The sequence below is a fragment of the Engystomops pustulosus genome, chromosome 6 (assembly GCF_040894005.1).
Source record: "Engystomops pustulosus chromosome 6, aEngPut4.maternal, whole genome shotgun sequence".
Taxonomy (NCBI): domain Eukaryota; kingdom Metazoa; phylum Chordata; class Amphibia; order Anura; family Leptodactylidae; genus Engystomops; species Engystomops pustulosus.
The window spans coordinates 154,466,463-154,488,917 of record NC_092416.1 but is presented as its reverse complement, the minus strand read 5'-3'; the positions used below and the strand labels follow the sequence as shown (position 1 = coordinate 154,488,917).

At 45.1% G+C, this 22,455-nt stretch overlaps 2 long non-coding RNA genes across 2 annotated transcripts; both read left to right on the top strand.

Moving 5' to 3' along the window:
• Window positions 1-4,818: 4,818 nt before the first annotated feature.
• On the top strand, window positions 4,819-5,850 carry LOC140066138 (uncharacterized). Its single transcript, XR_011848128.1, has 2 exons — window positions 4,819-5,184; window positions 5,354-5,850. It is a non-coding gene; the product is annotated as an uncharacterized lncRNA (long non-coding RNA).
• A 15,215-nt stretch (window positions 5,851-21,065) lies between these two features.
• LOC140066137 (uncharacterized) lies at window positions 21,066-22,066 on the top strand. Its single transcript, XR_011848127.1, has 2 exons — window positions 21,066-21,400; window positions 21,570-22,066. It is a non-coding gene; the product is annotated as an uncharacterized lncRNA (long non-coding RNA).
• The last annotated feature ends 389 nt before the right edge of the window (window positions 22,067-22,455 follow it).

Sequence of the window (22,455 nt, the reverse complement as noted above, 5' to 3'; positions counted from 1 at the left end):
ATTAAATCTATACAGGGAGAAAATGTGGACCTTAGCTTCAATATGGGGTCAAAAAGGAGACCATTATTTCTATGTGGGGACCATTGCTTGTATATGGGGGCAAAAAGGGGACAGTTACTTCTATATGGAGACAAAAAGTTCAATATATTTGGACAAAAAGGGCATCACTATGGGGACAAATAGCGAACCACAAAGAAGGCACTATTGTGTATGGGCACAAAAGATTTAGTATTATGGTGTACCAAGTTGAGTAGGTTCCAAACACTATTGAAGGGGTATTTCCACAAATATAAAAATTACAAAATTACACATTCGCTAATTCACTGTTATGGACAAAAATACAGCATTTCACAGATATAATTCCAACCTGTCTATATTAGTCCTGGTGTTTAGATTTTGGTTGTTTAGATTTCTGACTATGGTCGGGCAGATTCCTCTCATGAATAGCTTCTCTTGTATTGCAGGGGGAGAAGCAGGAGGCGTCAAGTATAAAGTCTATATCCGAGGGAAGGGGGGCTAAATAAAAGTGTAGATAAACCCTGCACCCTGATCATCTAAGCACATTGTCAGCACACAACATCTCATAGCACAGAGGAATCATGAAGTGTCTCCTCAGCTAGTGCCCACCCACACTGCCGAATCTTACACTGACCATCACTATATCATAGGACCAAAAACAGCAAACTGAGTAAAATTATAAAGTATGGGGTTAAACATGATCTTTATTGTGTAAACATCGCTAAGGGATAAAGATTTGAGAACTTTCTTTCATGGGCACAGAATGAGGACTTTATTACCATTTGGGGTGCTATGGATAGAGGCCTACTTTGTTAATTATTTTCAGGGTTTTTTCATGAATACGGTCCTGAATCATAACATGATAAAAATTGATTCTATGACCCAAGGTTTCATGTTCCCATTACATGTAAAGCTCTTAGGGCTGCACCGTGGCTTAGTGGTTAGCATTACAGCCTTGCAGCGCTGGGGACCTGGGTTCAAGCCCCAGGGTTGACATCTGCAAAGAGTTTACATGTTCTCTCTGTATTTGCGTGGGTTTCCTCCAGGTCCTCTGGTTCCAAACACACACACTCCAAAACATACTGATAGGTTGATTAGATTGTGAGCCCCATTGGGGACAGGGACTGATCTGACAAGCTCTGTGCAGCGCTGCGTAATCTGTGTGCTCTATATAAATAAAGGAATTAAATTGATTAAATTAAGCCCTTAGAAAGCAACTAAAAGGTGGTTTTAATAAAATGCCACTTGTGTCACATTTGTTACAGCTTTCTTCACTTCACAGCTCCATCCACTGCCATGATGTATCCCCTGCCTGACCTGGACCTCCTGCTGGATATCAGGTAAGTGACATGTGTATATGTGTGTGTCTTCCCTGTGTATATATATATATATATATATATATAAATGTGTGTGTGTCTTGTCATGTATATATGTATATGTGTGTGTTCCCTGTTTATATGTGTTTTGTCATGTGTATATGTGTAATAGCTGTATATATAGGTGTAATGCATGTGTATATAGAGGTATGACGTGTAATAGCTTTATATATATATATATATATATATATATACACACTCACCGGCCACTTTATTAGGTACACCATGCTAGTAATGGGTTGGACCCCCTTTTGCCTTCAGAACTGCCTCAATTCTTCGTGGCATAGATTCAACAAATCAGAGATTTTGGTCCATATTGACATGATGGCATCACACAGTTGCCGCAGATTTGTCGGCTGCACATCCATGATGCGAATCTCCCGTTCCACCACATCCCAAAGATGCTCTATTGGATTGAGATCTGGTGACTGTGGAGGCCATTTGATTACAGTGAACTCATTGTCATGTTCAAGAAAACAGTCTGAGATGATTCCAGCTTTATGACATGGCGCATTATGCTGCTGAAAGTAGCCATCAGATGTTACAGGGTACATTGTGGTCATAAAGGGATGGACATGGTCAGCAACAATACTCAGGTAGGCTGTGGCGTTGCAACGATGCTCAATTGGTACCAAGAGGCCCAAAGAGTGCCAAGAAAATATTCCCCACACCATGACACCACTACCACCAGCCTGAACCGTTGATACAAGGCAGGATGGATCCATGCTTTCATGTTGTTGACGCTAAATTCTGACCCTGCCATCCGAATGTCGCAGCAGAAATCGAGACTCATCAGACCAGGCAACGTTTTTCCAATCTTCTACTGTCCAATTTCGATGAGCTTGTGCAAATTGTAGCCTCAGTTTCCTGTTCTTAGCGGAAAGGAGTGGCACCCGGTGTGGTCTTCTGCTGCTGTAGCCCATCTGCCTCAAAGTTCGACGTACTGTGCATTCAAAGATGCTCTTCTGCCTACCTTGGTTGTAACGGGTGGCGATTTGAGTCACTGTTGCCTTTCTATCAGCTCGAACCAGTCTGCCCATTCTCCTCTGACCTCTGGCATCAACAAGGCATTTCCGCCCACAGAACTGCCGCTCACTGGATGTTTTTTCTTTTTCGGACCATTCTCTGTAAACCCTAGAGATGGTTGTGCGTGAAAATCCCAGTAGATCAGCAGTTTCTGAAATACTCAGACCAGCCCTTCTGGCACCAACAACCATGCCACGTTCAAAGGCACTCAAATCACCTTTCTTCCCCATACTGATGCTCGGTTTGAACTGCAGGAGATTGTCTTGACCATGTCTACATGCCTAAATGCACTGAATTGCCGCCATGTGATTGGCTGATTAGAAATTAAGTGTTAACGAGAAGTTGGACAGGTGTACCTAATAAAGTGGCCGGTGAGTGTATATACACACACCCACCAGCGGCATACCAAAGGCACTGCATTATACTACTGGGATTAAACATCTATACTATAATGGTGGATGGAGGCCACGGCTTGTCTCATGCATACAGCACTATAAACATTATATACCTATAGATTATGGATATGGACTTTTTTTGGATTCTTTTGTTTTTTTCTTATGAAGCTATGTGTATATCTGCAGGTTTCATATAAGGAATATATTTTAAAGTGCATGGGCCCGGCACATTGATTATTGTGATACATAGTTTTATGCTACTTTATTCATATTAAACAATAACAAATATCTTTCCAATTCAAGCAAAGATACAGTTTTATTGCGGTTGTATACAGATGGTGCACTTTGCATTTTTATTTTGTTAACTATTGAAACTTGATAGTATCCTATATACCCAGGATAGCAACGTTGCACATGTGTTATCACCCTTGATCCATTAATGTTTAACCACTAGCTGTAATTTTATACACTTGTAAGTGTAAGATTTGTAAGTCTTTTAACGTCATAATAAACTCAAAGGATCGGTTAAAAATGATGCCAACATAAAGCAGAGTTATGAGAAATGTTAGTAGCAAATTTTGGGTGATAAAACTATTTAATATAATAAAGAATACAGCGCACCAGTCTGAAAAGGCGCGTCACAAGATGCTCTTAAGATCCTTCCCCCGGGCCAGGGGCAACATTGTAGAAAAACTAATTCAAATCCAGCAAAAAATGTGTTGAGGTTTCAATAAAAACTTGTCATCCTATTTATTTCAAGATCCAACTTTAACCCCTTAACGACTTGGCCCTTTTTAGTTTTTTCCCTTCCATTTTTCACTCCCCACCCATTTTTCCACATAAAAAACTCTGTGATGGCTTATTTTTTGCGTAACAAATTCCATGCCGTGTACTGGGAAGAGGGAAAAAAACTCCAAATGCAGTGAAAATGGTGACTACTTTATTCCTTGGGTTGTTGAAATTAAAAGGATACCAAATTTGTACAGGTTTTATAATGTTTTCATACATTTACAAAAATTAAAACCTCCTGTACAAATTTTTTTTTTCATTTTGCCATCTTCTGGCGCCAATAACTTTTTTATACTTTTGTGTGCGGAGCTGTGGGTGGTGTCATTTTTTGCGTCTTTTGATGCCGTTTTCATTGCACAGTCCTAAAAATTAAATCAATCTTTTGATTTTTTTATATTTTTCAAAATGGCAAAAAAGTGCCATTTTCGACTTTGGGTGCTATTTTCCGTTACGGGGTAAAACGCAGTGAAAAACTGTTATTATATTTTGATAGATTGGGCATTTTTGGAATTGGCAATTTTTTTATTATAATTTTTTTTAAATTTTTTTTATATTTACTTTTACTTTTTTTCAGACTCCCTAGGGTACATGCATAACAGTATGGCAGTATATGTGGATTTTACTGCCCATTCATTACTGCTATTAGCACATTGTAATGAATGAGTTAAAACAAAGTAGCCTCGGGTCTTCAGAAGACCCAAGGTTACCATGGCGATGGATCACCGCTCCCCGATGACGTCACGGGGAGCGACGATCTGCGACAAGGTAGTGGCACCCATGCGCCTCCATCTTTTTGAAGCCTCCGGCACCAGGACTTGGCCCGCGAGCCTTCTCCATGCACCGGGACCTGGATTGCGCCGTACTGGTACAGACTGCGCTCTTACTCATGGCCTACCCATAGCGCAGTCTGCGTTCTAGAACATGCTGGCGAGCTAATGCAACAGTTTGATATTATTGAGACCAAAGGAATATACCCAACCTTTTTAATGTTACTTGATGATTGGTAATTGGTGTTTGTATAACTATATTTGGTACATTAATGGAGATATCCATTGTATATCTTGGATTGTTATGTTCAAATGAAATACATGAATAAAGCATAGATAAAAAAAAGGTAAGTAGCAGGTGATAATACTACATATTGCCTGATGATGTCACAATATGTGGTGGTTGGCGATGGTATCCAGAACTACATTATGACGTCACATTGTCTGATGGGTTTAGCCTTCCAATTCCGTATGGAATGTCACTTGCCTAGGAGAAGAGGAGATAGCGGTATCTCTGTGGCAGGATTCTATCAAAAAACTTTGTTTTTTGGTGCTTTTATAAGAGTTTGGAGACCTTTTAGGCCATTTTTGGCCTACAAACAAACATGCCAAGGCGTTCTAGAAGAAGAACCCGGGAGCGTCCATCAGCAGACCCCATGGCAGCCGAGGCTTTCCTGGACGACTCTCCCATAGCCAGCCGTACCCGGAGCAGATTGCGCCGCCGGGAGAGAGGAATATCTCCGATGGACCAAGGCCAGCCAGAACGGAGGAGACATACCACCTACAGGAGCCGTTCCCCTGTGAGATCTGGAGGTAGGAGTGCTGCACCCTCTAGCGGGCACCCTGATGATCCTCCTCCTTCTATTAATGATGATGGACTTTGTGCTGACCCTGAGGAGCCATCATCATGTCCTATCTGTTTAGAGGACTATGTAGCAGGAGCACACACCTACCAGCTTACCTGCTCACACATATTTCACAGACACTGCATCATTCGCTGGATGAGGGAAGGAGATACCTGCCCGTTGTGTAGAGCAGAAATGGAAATGATGCCAGCCTGGATGGATGGAATTGGATTCATCGAAATCCTCAGAAGTTCCACAATGCCTCAGCAAGGGCGAATAAGGATGTACTATGAGAACCAATGGCGAAATATCACCTTGTTATGAGAGACCAATTTATAACAAACCATTATATTTCAAGAAAGATCTCAAGTCATCACATCTCCTTCTGAGCCAGTGCAGCAGTTACCCTACCACCCGGACTGTATATATGGAGGCCTATCACCACTCCGTATTTATTTGTCTTACTCTCTCTCCTATCCCCTCTATCTACACTACCCTTCCCCTATCTATTTACTATCTATCTATCTTTCTTTCTTTCTATCTTTCTTTCTATTGTGTGTAATATAATATATTTACTTGTCTGATCTGTTGAATGTCGAATTCAGTAGAATAAACTTCTATTATGTAACTATGATTCTGTTTTTAGTCTTATTTCTTTAAGCATTGAATAGTTATATATCTTGTAAAAGCGGTGACCCCTCTATGATTTCTGTGTCTATCAAATCCCAAACAATCCCCTTCACAATAAACCCATCAAACAATTAGTTTTCATTACCAATTCCAGTGAGTCTTGTATTGCACTCCAGGAAACAGGTGAGTATCTAGGAAGGGATCCGATCCCCCTGGATAACTGTGTAATCAATCCTAGAACTTCAAACTTTGTAATTTGAATATTGCGGCATAGTACAGGAATGGGTGATGTTTCTACAATATGTCTTTTTCAAACATGGTAACAAAGTATAAAATTGGTATAATATAAACATCCTCTCAAAAATGTGTCAAAAGTATTACATTAAAGGGGTTTTCCCACAAAGAAAAGTCGAACTTGCTAATCAGTGGGGGTCTCAGACCTCCACGGATCACGAAAACGAGGTGTCCGATGGGGTCCCATGGACCTCCGTCGGACCCCTTGTTGCTCCGTCAGACTAGTGGAGCATACAGCCACGCATGACCGTTCTGCTCAATTAATCTTCATGGAGCTGATGCAATTGCCGAGCGCCGCGCTCAGCAATCTCCCTCAGCTTCATAGAGATTAATGGAGCAGAACGGTCATGCAGGGCAGTCTGCTCCATTAGTCTGACGGAGCGATAAGGGGTCAGACGGACCCCTTGTTTTGGTGATCTGTGGGGGTCTCAGCACTGAGAGCCCCACTAATCAGCAAGTTAGGCCCTAACCTGTGGATAGGGTCGAACTTTTCTTCTTGAGAAAACCCCTTAAGTAGAGAGACAGATGTGTTCCAAAATAGGAGTAACCGAAGCATGAAAATGGAAATCTAAATGTACAGTGCAACAAAGATTATCATATAGCAAAAAACAATATTTCGTGTATCCACGGCAAGGTGTAATATTGTTCCATTTCAATATTCCTGTTCCTGAGGCACACTATTTACAGCTGTCACACTTTCACAAGCATTAGCAAGAGTGGGATCTCTCAACTGTGCCAAAATTATCTTGTGAGACCTCTAATTCAGGGATACTGGGGCATATTTACTAAGAACAGTGCAGTCTGTACTATGTGCAGTGTGCCTGTGCATAGTGCAGGGTGCACCAAATTTATATGATTTCTGGCGCCCTTTCTTTATGAATTTGGTGCTCCCTGCACTGCTCCGACAGAGTTCACCAACTTTTTTTGGGGCACCTTTACCATGGGGCGTGCAACACAATTCTATTGGACTTCGTATGTTAAATCTGGCGCATGGTCTGACTGAGCACCAAAACTCCCCCTAATTTGTGTCCCATGATGCCTAGTGCAGCCGCACCACAAAAGGCGACACAATTGTGGTGCAGACACTTCTTAAATATCTGTGCAAGCAGTTTATACCTAAAAGAACGTACAAAGTCGCAAGGGCCTTAGTAAATGTGCCCCATTGTGATCAGGAGCTGGGGAAGGGGTATCATCTTTTTTCCAGCTTTGACCTGTAAAGGAAATGTGTGACATCCATCATGTATTTCTGGAATAGGAGGGTATTTCTACAGTTTCTTTAGATGTCTGACCATATCCCCAAAATTCCCAGGATAATAGGAAATCATCTCCTGCGATCACATTGTGCATGAGATTTTTCATAACATGGACATCATAAGAGACAGTTCCTACTAGTCTCTCTATTGTAACACTGGCCACAGGGTAGTCCTTGGTATCCCCATGGATGTGAAGTACACACATATGCTAGTCCGGAATAAAGTCCCCAGTTATCAAGCTGCCATGCACCAAAGTTGCCAGACTACCAGAATCAAGCAAAGCCTGGACCAGATAGTCATTCACCCTAATAGAGCAGACCTGAGGCTCAGCCTTTAGTCCAGGGGCCGCAGCACATACAGGCTCTGCAAACAACTAGTGACATCAACCAGCATCATACTCCATCAGCTCAGAGGTGAGAGGGCAATGGGCAGCGATATGTCCTCACTAGAGATGAGCGAACATACTCGTCCGAGCTTGATGCTCGTTCGAGCATTAGCGTTCTCGAAACTGCTCGTTGCTCGGACGAATACTTCGCCCGCTAAAGAAAATGGCAGCTCCCGCCGTTTTGCTTTTTGGCGGCCAGAAACAGAGCCAATCACAAGCCAGGAGACTCTGCACTCCACCCAGCATGACGTGGTACCCTTACACGTCGATAGCAGTCGATAGCAGTGGTTGGCTGGCCAGATCAGGTGACCCTGGAACAGACTAGCCCATGCCTGCGCTGCTCGGATCATTCTGTGTCTGGATGCCGCTAGGGAGAGAGCTGCTGCTGGTCAGGGAAAGCGTTAGGGTGTTCTATTAGAATAGTGTTAGGCAGGAGTGATTCTACAAGAACCCAACAGCCCTTCTTAGGGCTACAATAACGTTATACTTTTTTTTTTTTATTTGCAGCTAGTACCATATTGTGAGGAATTTGCAGGGGGACTTGCTACCGTTGTGTTTAGCTCTTAGTGACACACATATCCACCTCAAACACCAAAGTAAGAAAATTTATTAGGGGTTGGATTTCAATTAGGCACAGTCTGCCATTTACTTTTTATTTTACGTTTATTTTTTCATAACTCAGTGTCATCTCATCTGGCATAGCAGTGTGCTTTCATACTTGGCTAGAAAATAGCCATAGGAGAATCCAAACGGCTTACTTACGCCTACAATAGCGTTATATATTTTATTTCTGGTTGATCTGCTGGTGTACTTGCTGCAGTGCATCTACTTGCCAATTGTGAGGAATTTGTAGTGAGACTTGCGACCGTTGTGTTTAGCGCTTAGTGACGCACATATCCATCGCAAAGACCGAAGTGGGAAAATTTATTAGGGGTTTGATTTCAATTAGGCACAGTCTGCAATTTACTTTTTATTTTACGTTTATTTTTTCGTAACTCAGCGTCATCTCATCTGGCATAGCAGTGTGCTTTCATACTTGGCTAGAAAATAGCCATAGCAATAGCATAGCATTGTTTGGTTTTAAAAACTAAAAAACACAAAAAAAAAAAAAAAAAACACAAAAAAAGTTAAAAAAAAATTAAAGTTATAACTTTCATTTTCAAAATGTTTAACCCGAGGGCTAGGGGTAGAGGACGAGGGCGGGGACGTGGGCGTCCAACTACTGCAGGGGTCAGAGGCCGTGGTCCTGGGCGGGGTGAGACACCACCTGCTGATAAGGGAGCAGGGGAACGCCGCAGAGCTACACTCCCTAGGTTCATGTCTGAAGTTACTGGGACTCGTGATAAAGCACTGTTGAGGCCAGAACAGTGCGAACAGGTGATGTCGTGGATTGCCGACAATGCTTCGAGCAATTTGTCCAATTTGTCTTCCACGCAGTCCACCCATGTCACCGAAATCGGCACTCCTCCAGCTCCTGCACCTCAGCCTCCTCCCCCCCAGTCTGCCCCCTCCCATGAAAATTTGGCATTTGAACCGGCATACTCTGAGGAACTTTTTTCTGGACCCTTCCCACAGTCACAAACCACTTGTCCGGTTGCTGCTGAGCAATTTTCCGATGCCCAGGTTTTCCACCAGTCGCAGTCTGTGGGTGATGATGACCTTCTTGACGTAGTGGAAGAAGTGTGTAAAGAGGTGTCCGACGATGAGGAGACACGGTTGTCAGACAGTGGTGAAGTTGTTGTCAGGGCAGGAAGTCCGAGGGGGGAGCAGACTGAGGGATCGGAGGATGATGAGGTGACAGACCCAAGCTGGGTTGAGAGGCCGGGTGAACACAGTGCTTCTGAGACGGAGGAGAGTCCTCGACCAGAACAGGTTGGAAGAGGCAGTGGTGGGGCCAGACGGAGAGGCAGGGCCAGAGCAGGTGCATCAGCGCCAAATGTGTCACGTAGTGAAGCTCCCGTGGCGAGGGCTTCCGCGGCGAGGGCTAGATTTTCAGAAGTCTGGAGGTTCTTTAAGGAAACACCGGATGACCGACGGACTGTGGTGTGCAACCTTTGCCAAACCAGGATCAGCAGGGGTTCCACCACTACTAGCTTAACTACCACCAGTATGTGCAGGCATATGAATGCTAAACACTCCACTCAGTGGCACCAAGCCCGTTCACCTCCGGCCGTGCACACCACTGCTCCTTCCCCTGTGTCAGCTGATAGTCAGCCCCCTGCCCAGGACCCTGGCACAAAAACCCCATCGTCGCCTCCACGATCCTCCACAGCATCCACCAGCGTTCAGCTCTCCATACCTCAGACGCTGGAGCGGAAACGGAAATATAGTGCAACCCACCCGCACGCCCAAGCCCTTAATGTCCACATCTCCAGATTGCTTAGCCTGGAGATGCTGCCCTATAGGCTAGTAGAGACCGAGGCCTTTCGCAACCTCATGGCGGCGGCCGCCCCTCGGTATTCGGTCCCCAGCTGCCACTACTTTTCCCGATGTGCTGTCCCAGCCCTGCACCAGCACGTGTCAGACAACATCATCCGTGCCCTGACCAACGCCGTTTCTGACAAGGTCCACCTGACCACGGACACGTGGACGAGTGCTGCCGGGCAGGGCCACTATATATCGCTGACGGCACATTGGGTTAACTTGGTGGAGGCTGGGACCGAGTCTGACCCTGCGGCTGGTCATATACTGCCGACGCCGAGGATTGCGGGGCCTACCTCGGTCCAGGTCTTTCAGGCCTACTATGCCTCCTCCTCCTACCACCCCTCCTCCACCTCCTCCTCCGAACTACCATCCGTGGGCATGGCGCCATCAGTCGCTAGCTCTAGGCACAGCAGCAGTGCCGTCGCTAAGCGACAGCAGGCGGTGCTCAAACTGCTGAGCCTAGGCGATAAAAGGCACACCGCCCAAGAACTATTACAGGGCATCACGGCGCAGACTGATCTGTGGCTGGCACCGCTGAACCTGAAGCCAGGCATGGTTGTGTGTGACAACGGCCGTAACCTGGTGGCGGCTCTGCAACTCGGCAGACTGACACATGTGCCATGCCTGGCCCATGTGTTAAATCTGATAGTTCAGCGTTTCCTCAAGACATACCCCAATCTGTCTGATTTGCTCACGAAGGTGCGCCGCATCTGTGCGCATTTCAAGAAGTCCACAGATGCTGCCACTCTCAGGGCAGCGCAGTGCCGCCTCCAACTGCCCGCTCACCGACTGTTGTGCGACGTGCCCACGAGGTGGAATTCAACACTAACCATGTTATCCAGAGTTTACCAGCAGCGCAGAGCGATTGTAGACTGCCAGATGTCAACTTCCACCAGAACTGGTAGTCAGGTCAGTCAGCTTCCTCAAGTCTACAATGAGGAGTGGACGTGGATGTCTGATATCTGTCAGGTGCTGAGTAACTTTGAGGAGTCAACACAGATGGTCAGTGGTGATGCCGCCATCATCAGCCTCACCATCCCGCTGCTTGGCCTGTTGAAAAACTCTCTGGTCAGCATGAAGTCGGAAGCTTTGCGCTCGTCACAAGAGACGGGGGAAGAAGATTCCCTTGTTGATAGCCAAAGCACCCTTAGGTCTGTTTCTCAGCGCATATCGGAGGAGGTGGAGGAGGATGAGGAGGAAGAGGAGGAGAATGTTGGCGAGACACAAGAGGGGACCATTGTTCAGTCCTTCACTGTTCAGCGTGTATGGGCAGAAGAAGAGGAGTTGGAGGAGTTGGAGGAGGAGGAAATGGACAGTCAGGCCAGTGAGGGGAGTGAATTCTTGCGCGTTGGTACTCTGGCGCATATGGCAGATTTCATGCTAGGCTGCCTATCCCGTGACCCTCGCGTTCAAAGAATTTATTCCAGCACCTATTACTGGGACCCACGGTACAAGCAAAATCTTTCCACTCTCATCCCTGGAGAGGAAAGGAGTGTGAGAATGCATGAATACCAGCAGGCCCTGGTGCACAAGCTGAAACAGTATTTCCCTTCTGACAGCGCTAGCGGCAGAGTGCGTAGTTCTGCGGGACAAGTAGCGAGGGAGAGTAGGCGAGCAGGCAGCTTGTCCAGCACTGGCAAGGGTACGCTTTACAAGGCTTTTGCCAGCTTAATGTCACCCCAGCAAGACACTGTCACCTGTCCCCAGTCTCGGCAGAGTAGGGCTGATCTTTACAGAAAGATGGTGAGGGAGTACGTAGCTGACCATACCATCGTCCTAAATGATCACACAGCTCTCTACAACTACTGGGTTTCAAAGCTGGACATGTGGCACGAACTGGCGCTGTACGCCTTGGAGGTTCTTGCCTGCCCTGCCGCTAGCTTCTTGTCCGAGCGGGTTTTCAGTGCAGCTGGTGGCATCATCACCGATAAGCGTACACGCCTGTCGACTGACAGCGCTGACAGGCTGACGCTTATTAAGATGAATAAAGCCTGGATTTCTCATAATTTCCAATCTCCACCAGGTGAAGGAAGCTCAACCTGAATAATTTATGCACTCCTCCTCCTCATTTTGCTCCTTCTCCTCCTCTTTGTACACTAAAGCAGAGGAAACTGGCTATTTTTTGACAGGGCCCACTGGCTCTAGCTATAGTACTTTATGCATTTAATTTTTCTGGAGGACCACCTACCCGGTCCTCTGTTTTAAACAATTTTTGGGACTGCCACATACAGGCACTCAATCTATTCAATTTTTCTGGAGGGCCACCTACCTGCTCCTCTGGTTTGAAAACTTTTTTGGACTGCCACATACAGGCACTCAATCTATTTCATTTTTCTGGAGGGCCACCTACCTGCTCCTTTGGTTTGAAAACTTTTTTGGACTGCCACATACAGGCACTCAATCTATTCAATTTTTCTGGAGGGCCACCTACCTGCTCCTCTGGTTTGAAAACTTTTTTGGACTGCCGCATACAGGCACTCAATCTATTTCATTTTTCTGGAGGGCCACCTACCTGCTCCTCTGGTTTGAAAACTTTTTTGGACTGCCACATACAGGCACTCAATCTATTTCATTTTTCGGGAGGGCCACCTACCTGCTCCTCTGGTTTGAAAACTTTTTTGGACTGCCACATACAGGCACTCAATCTATTTCATTTTTCTGGAGGGCCACCTACCTGCTCCTCTGGTTTGAAAACTTTTTTGGACTGCCACATACAGGCACTATCCAAATTAAATTGTCTCCATAGCAGCCTCCACACGTTGTCTCCATTGCTACCTCCAAAAGTCGTCCGTATAGCTGCCTCCATACATCGTCCCCTTATCAAACGAGGTGTGTCAGGCCGAAATTTGGGTTGTTTTCATGGATTCCACATCAAAGTTGTTAACTTTGTCGCCACCCTGCTGTGTAATCCACAAAATATACTGGCAAACTTTTACCATTTACGGATATTATTTCAGCGCTTCTTGAGCATCTGTTTACATTCCCCTCACCCGCCATATCCCAAACTTATAAGAACGCTACTACACTTAACTTGGTGGAGGCTGGGACCGAGTCTGACCATGGGGCTGGTCATATACTGCCGACGCAGAGGATTGCGGGGCCTACCTCGGTCCAGGTCTCAAAGGCCTACTATACCTCCTCCTCCTCCCACCCCTCCTCCGCCTCCTCCTCCTCCGAATTACCATCCGTGGGCATGGCGCCATCAGTCGGTAGCTCTAGGCACAGCAGCAGTGCCGTCGCTAAGTGACAGCAGGCGGTGCTCAAACTGCTGAGCCTAGGCGATAAAAGGCACACCGCCCAAGAGCTATTACAGGGCATTCCACATTAAACTTGTTAACTTTGTCGCCACCCTGCTGTGTAATCCACAAAATATACTGGCAAACTTTTATCATTTACCGATATTATTTCAGCGCTTCTTGCGCATCTGTTTACATTCCCCTCACCCGCCATATCCCAAACTTATAAGAACGCTACTACACTTGATCTTATACAAAAGGTTCTTAGAAGTGCTGTTTGGGGAGTAGCCTAGAGACAGGGGCTTGGATTGGCGAAAGCTCGCCTGGCAGCGGAGCGCCAGCTCCATCCCAAGATCCAACTAACATAGTTTTAACTGCAGCACCTTTAATCTACTACTAGTTCACTGCCTCCATAATAATAATAATAATCTTTATTTATATAGCGCCATCATATTCCGTAGCGCTTTACAAATCATAGGAAACAAATACAAATGTAATGTAACAGAGCACAACATTTGTATGGAACAACAGGAGTGAGGTCCCTGCTCGCCAGAGCTTACGGTTTATGAAGATGATGGGGTAACACGAGGTAAAAGAATATTTAATGGTCAAGCCATTCTTCTTAGGGAATAGAACAAAATATAATAAATGGAATTGCTGTCGCTTGAACCACTCAGCCGTCATCTTATATACCAGGTCCAGGGTGAATGGGACTGCAGAGAAGTCTGGTGCCTGTTGGTTGCTGGATAACAGATGGGAGGACGACACAGGACGGGTTAGTAGAAGAGTTAAAACTTCATGCAGTTAATGAGTGTTATAGGCTTGCCTAAAGAAATGGGTTTTAAGAGCACGTTTGAAACTTTGGAGGTTAGGTATTAGTCTGATAGTCCGGGGCAGAGCATTCCATAGAATTGGTGCAGCTCTAGAGAAGTCTTGGAGACGCGAGTGGGAGGTCCGCACTAGGGTAGAGGTTAATCTAAGATCACTGGCGGATCTAAGAGCACGGGTTGGGCGATAGACTGAGATAAGAGAGGAAAGGTAGGGGGGTGCAGCATTATACAGAGCTTTATGGATGAGGGTTATTATTTTAAACTGTATTCGAAAGGAGACTGGCAGCCAGTGCAGCGACTGGCATGAACTGTAGGCATACATGGTCCCCTTATCAAACGAGCTGTGTCAGGCAGAATTTTGGGTTGTTTTCATGGCTTCCACAACAAACTTGTTAACTTTGTCGCCACCCTGCTGTGTAATCCCCAAAATATACTGGCAAACTTTTATCATTTACCGATATTATTTCAGCGCTTCTTGCGCATCTGTTTACATTCCCCTCACCCGCCATATCCTAAACTTATAAGAACGCTACTACACTTGATCTTATACAAAAGGTTCTTAGAAGTGCTGTTTGGGGAGTAGCCTAGAGACAGGGGCTTTGATTGGCGAAAGCTCGCCTGGCAGCGGAGCGCCAGCTCCATCCCAAGATCCAACTAACATAGTTTTAACTGCAGCACCTTTAATCTACTACTAGTTCACTGCCTCCATACATGGTCCCCTTATCAAACGAGCTATGTCAGGCAGAATTTTGGATTGTTTTCATGGCTTCCATGTTAACTTTGTCGCCACCCTGCTGTGTAATCCACAAAATATACTGGCAAACTTTTATCATGTACCGATATTATTTGAGCGCTTCTTGCTCACCTCCTTTGGTTCCTCTCTGCCACCCATTGGTTTGAGTCCATTTAGGGTATGTCGCCATGCCACTCTCTAGCCTGCCGCTGCTGCCGCTGCCTCTGCATGCCGTCCCCTATAGTGTCAGGGTCAATTATTGGATGTTTTAGATGCTATCTAGCTTCATTCTGTCACTCTGTCATGGCCATGCTGTTGCCCATAATTTTGGCATAATGGTGCGTTTAAGCAGCCTCAGAGGCATCCATGCATGCTGCCCCTGCTGTTTCCTGTCCATTTCCGTGGTGTTTCCATCCTTTTCTCAGGTTTCCAGGTGTTTGGCCAAGCTTCCCTGTGCAGAGCCTTGGTCCCCTTGAAAAATGCTCGAGTCTCCCATTGACTTCAATGGGGCTCGTTATTCGAGACGAGCACTCGAGCATCGGGAAATGTTCGTCTCGAATAACGAGTACCCGAGCATTTTAGTGCTCGCTCATCTCTAGTCCTCACTCATGTTATCTCCAGCACTGTACTAGTCCTGATTTCTCCAGCAGAGAGTCCATTTTGGGGCCAGTGGACTGATGGAAGACACTTCAGTCTTTCGCCCCCAAAAGACACTTATAAACCTCTTTTCCCTTTATCTGTGTTCTTCCCCACATTATCAATAAATGGAACAGTCTTAACAGAGGACAAATCTCCCTCTGGTCTTCAAACTTCTTACCCAAAACGTGACGCTTTTATGGTGCTCCTATCATTGCAATGGTGGCTCTGTGGTCTGATCAGGACCCCTAGGCTGTCCATAGTCAGAGCCTGTAAGACTCTTCATGTGCCAACAACAACTTCAGAAGGTTATGGGTAGAGATGAGCGAGCACTAAAATACTCGAGTGCTCGTTACTCCAGTCGAACTTCTTCCGATGCTCGAGTGCTCGTTTCGAATAACGAACCCCATGAAGCATTTTTCAAGGGGACCAAGGCTCTGCATAGGGAAGCTTGGCCAAATACCTGGAAACCTCAGAAAATGATGGAAACACCACGGAAATGGACAAGAAACAGCAGGGGCAGCATGCATGGATGCCTCTGAGGCTGCTTAATCGCACCATTATGCCAAAATTATGGGCAACAGCATGGCCATGACAGAGTGACTGAATGAGGCGAGATAGCATCTAAAACATCCAATAATTGACCCTGACACTATAGAAGACGGCATGCAGAGGCAGCGGCAGGCTAGAGAGTGGCATGGTGACATACCCCAAATGGACTCAGGCTTCAAACCAATTTTAAAAATTCCTTTTGGCGAGGATAACGTGTAACACTGTACGTATCAGTATTTTGCCTGGTTATGGCGGCTGAGAGGAACCAAAGGAGGTGAGCAAGAAGCACTGAAATGATTTCCTATGTGAACAAAAGGTTGACGGTATATTTAGTCGATAACACAGCATGGTGGCGACAGAGTGACCAAGTTCCATAACGTATCTGGTGAAACACCCGAAAAATGAGCCTGACACGGCTCGTTTGCTAAGGGGACGACATGTGGAGGCAGCTATGGAGACAACATGTGGTGGTAGCTATTGAGACAACGTGTGGAGGCTACTATGTACACGACGTGTGGAGGCAATGGGGATGGTTATGGCACCCGAGGTGAACGTAAGGAGGTGAGAAAAGAGGAGTGAAAAGATAGATTTTAGAGGTAAAAGGTTATAGTAGTAGATTAAAGTTGCTGCTGTTAAAACAATGTTAGTTGGATCTTGGGATGGACCTGGCGGTTCGCTGCCAGGCAAGCTTTCGCCTGTCCAAGCCCCTGCCTCTCGGCTCCTCCCCACCCAAAATGGACCTCGGGGCCCGAAGTGTTTACTTTGAAAAAATTATCATTTTCAAAGCAGGCGGGGGCTACAGACAGCATTTGCAAAAACCTTTTGTGTAAGATCAAGTGTAGTACTGTTCTTATAAGTAATTGGCTTGGTTATGGCGGGGGAGAGGAACGTAAAGAGATGCGCAAGTAGCGCTGAAATAATATTGGTCAATGGTAAAAGTTTGCCAGTATATTTTGTGGATAACACAGCAGGGTGGCAACAAAGTTAACAAGTTTGATGTGGAAGCCGTTAAAACAACCCAAAATTCTGCCTGACACAGTTCGTTTGCTAAGGGGACGATGTATGGAGGCAGTAAGGTAGTAGTAGTAGATTAAAGGTGCTGCAGTTAAAACTATGTTAGTTGGATCTTGGGATGGAGCTGGCGGTCCGCTGCCAGGTGAGCTTTTGTCTGTCCAAGCCCCTGCCTCCTGGCTCCTCCCCACCTGGGGACCCGAAGCGTTTACTTTCAAAAAGTTATAATTTTCAAAGCAGGCGGGGGCTACAAACAGCACCTAATATTTATATATATATATATATATATATATATATAGCCTATAGGGCAGCATCTCCAGGCTCAGTAATTTGGAGATGTGGACGTTGAGGGCTTGGGCGCGTGGGTGGAACTGTATTTCCTCTTGCGCTACAGTGTCTGGGATATAGAGAGCTGAACGCTGCACATGGAGACATTGGTGGACGCTGTGGAGGATCGTGGAGGCGAAGGTGTGGTTTTCGCGCGGGAGGTGTTTGTGCCAGTGTCCTGGGCAGGGGGCTGACTAGCAGAGGCAGCAAATGACACAGGGGAAGGAGCAGTGGTGTGCCCGGCCGGAGGTGAACGGCCTTGGTTCCACTGAGTGGGGTGTTTAGCATTCATATGCCTGCGCATACTGGTGGTAGTTAAGCTAGTAGTGGTGAACCCCCTGCTGATCCTGGTGTGGCACAGGTTGCACACCACAGTCCGTCGGTCATCTGCTCTTTCTTTAAAGAACCTCCAGACTTCAGAAAATCTAGCCCTCGCCACGGGAGCTTCACTAGTTGACACATTTGGCGCTGATGCACCTGCTCTGGCCCTGCCTCTCCGTTTGGCCCCACCACTGCCTCTTCCAACCATTTCTCGTATAGGACTCGCCTCTGTCTCAGAAGCACTGTGTTCACCCGGCCTATCAACCCAGCTTGGGTCTGTCACCTCATCATCCTCCGATCCCTCAGTCTGCTCCCCCCTCGGACTTCCTGCCCTGACAACAACTTCACCACTGTCTGACAACCGTGTCTCCTCATCGTCGGACACCTCTTTACACACTTCTTCCACTACGTCAATAATGTCATCATCACCCACAGACTGCGACCGGTGGAAAACCTGGGCATCGGGAAAGAGCTCAGCAGCAACCGGACAAGTGGTTTGTGACTGTGGGAAGGGCCCAGAAAACAGTTTCTCAGAGTATGCCGGCTCAAATGCCAAATTGTCCTGGGAGGGGGCAGACTGGGGGGGAGGAGGCTGAGGTGCAGGAGCTGGAGGAGTGCCGATTTCGGTGACATGGGTGGACTGCGTGGAAGACTGACTGGTGGACAAATGGCTAGAAGCATTGTCCGCAATCCACAACATCACCTGTTCGCACTGTTCTGGCCTCAACAGTGCTCTACCACGAGTCCCAGTAACTTCAGACATGAACCTAGGGAGTGTAGCTCTGCGGCGTTCCCCTGCTCCCTCATCAGCAGGTGGTGTCTCACCACGGCCTCTGACCCCTGCAGTAATTGGACGCCCACGCCCTCGTCCTCTACCCTTAGCCCTCAGGTTCAACATTTTCAAAATGAAAGTCTATTTTATAGACAAAACAGAAATATAAACTTTATACTTTTTTTTGTTTTTTGTTTTTTTGTGTTTATTTTTTTGGTAGTTTTTTTGTGTGGGTTTTTTGTGTTTTTTTTTTTTTTTATAGAACAAAACATGCAGAAGAAATCAGTCAGCAACCACAGAAGATGATTGTTATGGCTAGTTTCTAACCTACACTGACAGTCTGTCACTTTAACATTTGAAAAACGCTAATGTAGCCCTAACAAGGGCTGTTGGGTTCTTGGAAAATCACCGAAAATAACATTTTTACCTCTTTTGTTAATAGCGAAAGACGTCCATGTGAGTAGTGACAGATGCTTATGTCTAACCTTTCCCCGGGACCCAGGTGGTAAGTAAATCAGTTTTTATACATATATACACAACCACCAGAGGCATACCAAAGGCACTTCATTATACTACTTGGATTAAACATCTATACTATAATAGTGGATGGAGGCCACGGCTTGTCTTATGCATACAGCACTATAAACATTATATACTTGATGGTTTCCTATATACCCAGGATAGCAACGTTGCACATGTGTTATCACCCTTGATCCATTAATGTTTAACCACTAGCTGTAATTTTACACACTTGTAAGTGTTAGATTTGTAAGTCTTATGAGTTATGAGAAATGTTAGTAGCAAATTTTGGGTGACAAAACTATTTAATATAATAGATAATACAGCGCACCAGTCTGAAAAGTCGCGTCACAAGATGCTCTTAAGATCCTTCCCCCGGGCCAGGGGCAACATTGTAGAAAAACAAATTCAAATCCAGCAAAAAATGTGTTTCAATAAAAACTTGTCATCCTATTTATTTCAAGATCCAACTTTAACCCCTTAACGACTTGGCCCTTTTTAGTTTTTTCCCTTCCATTTTTGACTCCCCACCTATTTTTCCACATAAAAAAATCTGTGATGGCTTATTTTTTGCGTAACAAATTGCACTTCAAAGTGACGGTATTTAATATTCCATGCCGTGTACTAGGAAGCGGGAAAAAAATTCCAAATGCAGTGAAAATGGTGAAAAAACATGACGTTTTCTTGTGGGCTTGGATTTTACAGCTTTCACTGTGCGCCCCAAATGACAGGTCTTGTTTATTCTTTGGGTTGTTGTGATTACGGGGATACCAAATTTGTATAGGTTTTATGATGTTTTCATACATTTACAAAAATTAAAACCTCCTGTACCAAATTTTTTTTTTTTAATTTTGCCATCTTCTGGCGCCAATAACTTTTTTATACTTCGGTGTACAGAGCTGTGGGTGGTGTCATTTTTTGCGTCTTTTGATGGCGTTTTCATTGCACAGTCCTAAAAATTTAATCAATCCCTTTGATCACTTTTTTTTATATATTTTTCAAAATGGCAAAAAAGTGCAATTTTCCATTACGGGGTAAAACGCAGTGAAAAACTGTTATTATATTTTTATAGATTGGGTATTTTTGGAATCAGCAATACCTAATGTGTTTATGATTTTTACTGTTTATTTATATTTATATCAGTTCAAAGGAAAGCGGGGTGATTTGAATTTTTAGGTTTTTTTATTCTAATTTTTTTTTTTTTAATTTTATATTTACTACATACATTAACCCTAGGTTGTCTGATTCATCCTATTATATATTGCCATACTACAGTATGGCAGTATATGTGGATTTTACTGCCCATTCATTACAATGTGCTGATAGCACATTGTAATGAATGAGTTAAAACAAAGTAGCCTCGGGTCTTCGGAAGACCCGAGGTTACCATGGCGATGGATCACCGCTCCCCGATGACGTCACGGGGAGCGACGATCTGCGACAAGATGGTGGCACCCATGCGCCTCCATCTTTTTGAAGCCTCCGGCACCAGGACTTGGCCCGCGAGCCTTCTCCATGCACCGGGACCTGGATTGCGCCGTACTGGTAGAGACTGCGCTCTTACTCATGGCCTACCCATAGCGCAGTCTGCGTTCTAGAACATGCTGGCGAGCTAATGCAACAGTTTGATATTATTGAGACCAAAGGAATATAGCAAACCTTTTTAATGTTACTTGATGATTGGTAATTGGTGTTTGTATAACTATATTTGCTACATTAATGGAGATATCCATTGTATATCTTGGATTGTTGTGTTCAAATGAAATACATTAATAAAGCATAGATAAAAAAAAAGGTAAGTAGCAGGTGATAATACTACGTATTGCCTGATGATGTCACAATATGTGGTGGTTGGCGATGGTATCCAGAACTACATTATGACGTCACATTGTCTGATGGGTTTAGCCTTCCAATTCCGTATGGAATGTCACTTGCCTAGGAGAAGAGGAGATAGCGGTATCTCTGTGGCAGGATTCTATCAAAAAACTTTGTTTTTTGGTGCTTTTATAAGAGTTTGGAGACCTTTTAGGCCATTTTTGGCCTAAAAACAAGAATGCCGAGGCGTTCTAGAAGAAGAACACGGGAGCGTTCATCAGCAGACCCCATGGCAGCCGAGGCTTTCCTGGACGACTCTCCCATAGCCAGCCGTACCCGGAGCAGATTACGCCGCCGGGGGAGAGGAATATCTCCGATGGACCAAGGCCCGCCAGGACGGAGGAGACATACCACCTACAGGAGCCGTTCCCCTGTGAGATCTGGAGGTAGGAGTGCTGCACCCTCTAGCGGGCACCCTGATGATCCTCCTCCTTCTATTAATGATGATGGACTTCCTGCTGACCCCGAGGAGCCATCATCATGTCCTATCTGTTTAGAGGACTATGTAGCAGGAGCACACACCTACCAGCTTACCTGCTCACACATATTTCACAGACACTGCATCATTCGCTGGATGAGGGAAGGAGATACCTGCCCGTTGTGTAGAGCAGAAATGGAAATGATGCCAGCCTGGATGGATGGAATTGGATTCATCGAAATTCTCAGAAGTTCCACAATGCCTCAGCAAGGGCGAATAAGGATGTACTATGAGAACCAATGGCGAAATATCACCTTGTTATGAGAGACCAATTTATAACACACCATTATATTTCAAGAAAGATCTCAAGTCATCACATCTCCTTCTGAGCCAGTGCAGCAGTTACCCTACCACCCGGACTGTATATATGGAGGCCTATCACCACTCCGTATTTATTTGTCTTACTCTCTCTCCTATCCCCTCTATCTACACTACCCTTCCCCTATCTATTTACTATCTATCTATCTTTCTTTCTTTCTATCTTTCTTTCTATTGTGTGTAATATAATATATTTACTTGTCTGATCTGTTGAATGTCGAATTCAGTAGAATAAACTTCTATTATGTAACTATGATTCTGTTTTTAGTCTTATTTCTTTGAGCATTGAATAGTTATATATCTTGTAAAAGCGGTGACCCCTCTATGATTTCTGTGTCTATCAAATCCCAAACAATCCCCTTCACAATAAACCCATCAAACAATTAGTTTTCATTACCAATTCCAGTAAGTCTTGTATTGCACTCCAGGAAACAGGTGAGTATCTAGGAAGGGATCCGATCCCCCTGGATAACTGTGTAATCAATCCTAGAACTTCAAACTTCGTAATTTGAATATTGCGGCATAGTACAGGAATGGGTGATGTTTCTACAATATGTCTTTTTCAAACATGGTAACAAAGTATAAAATTGGTATAATATAAACATCCTCTCAAAAATGTGTCAAAAGTATTACATTAAAGGAAAC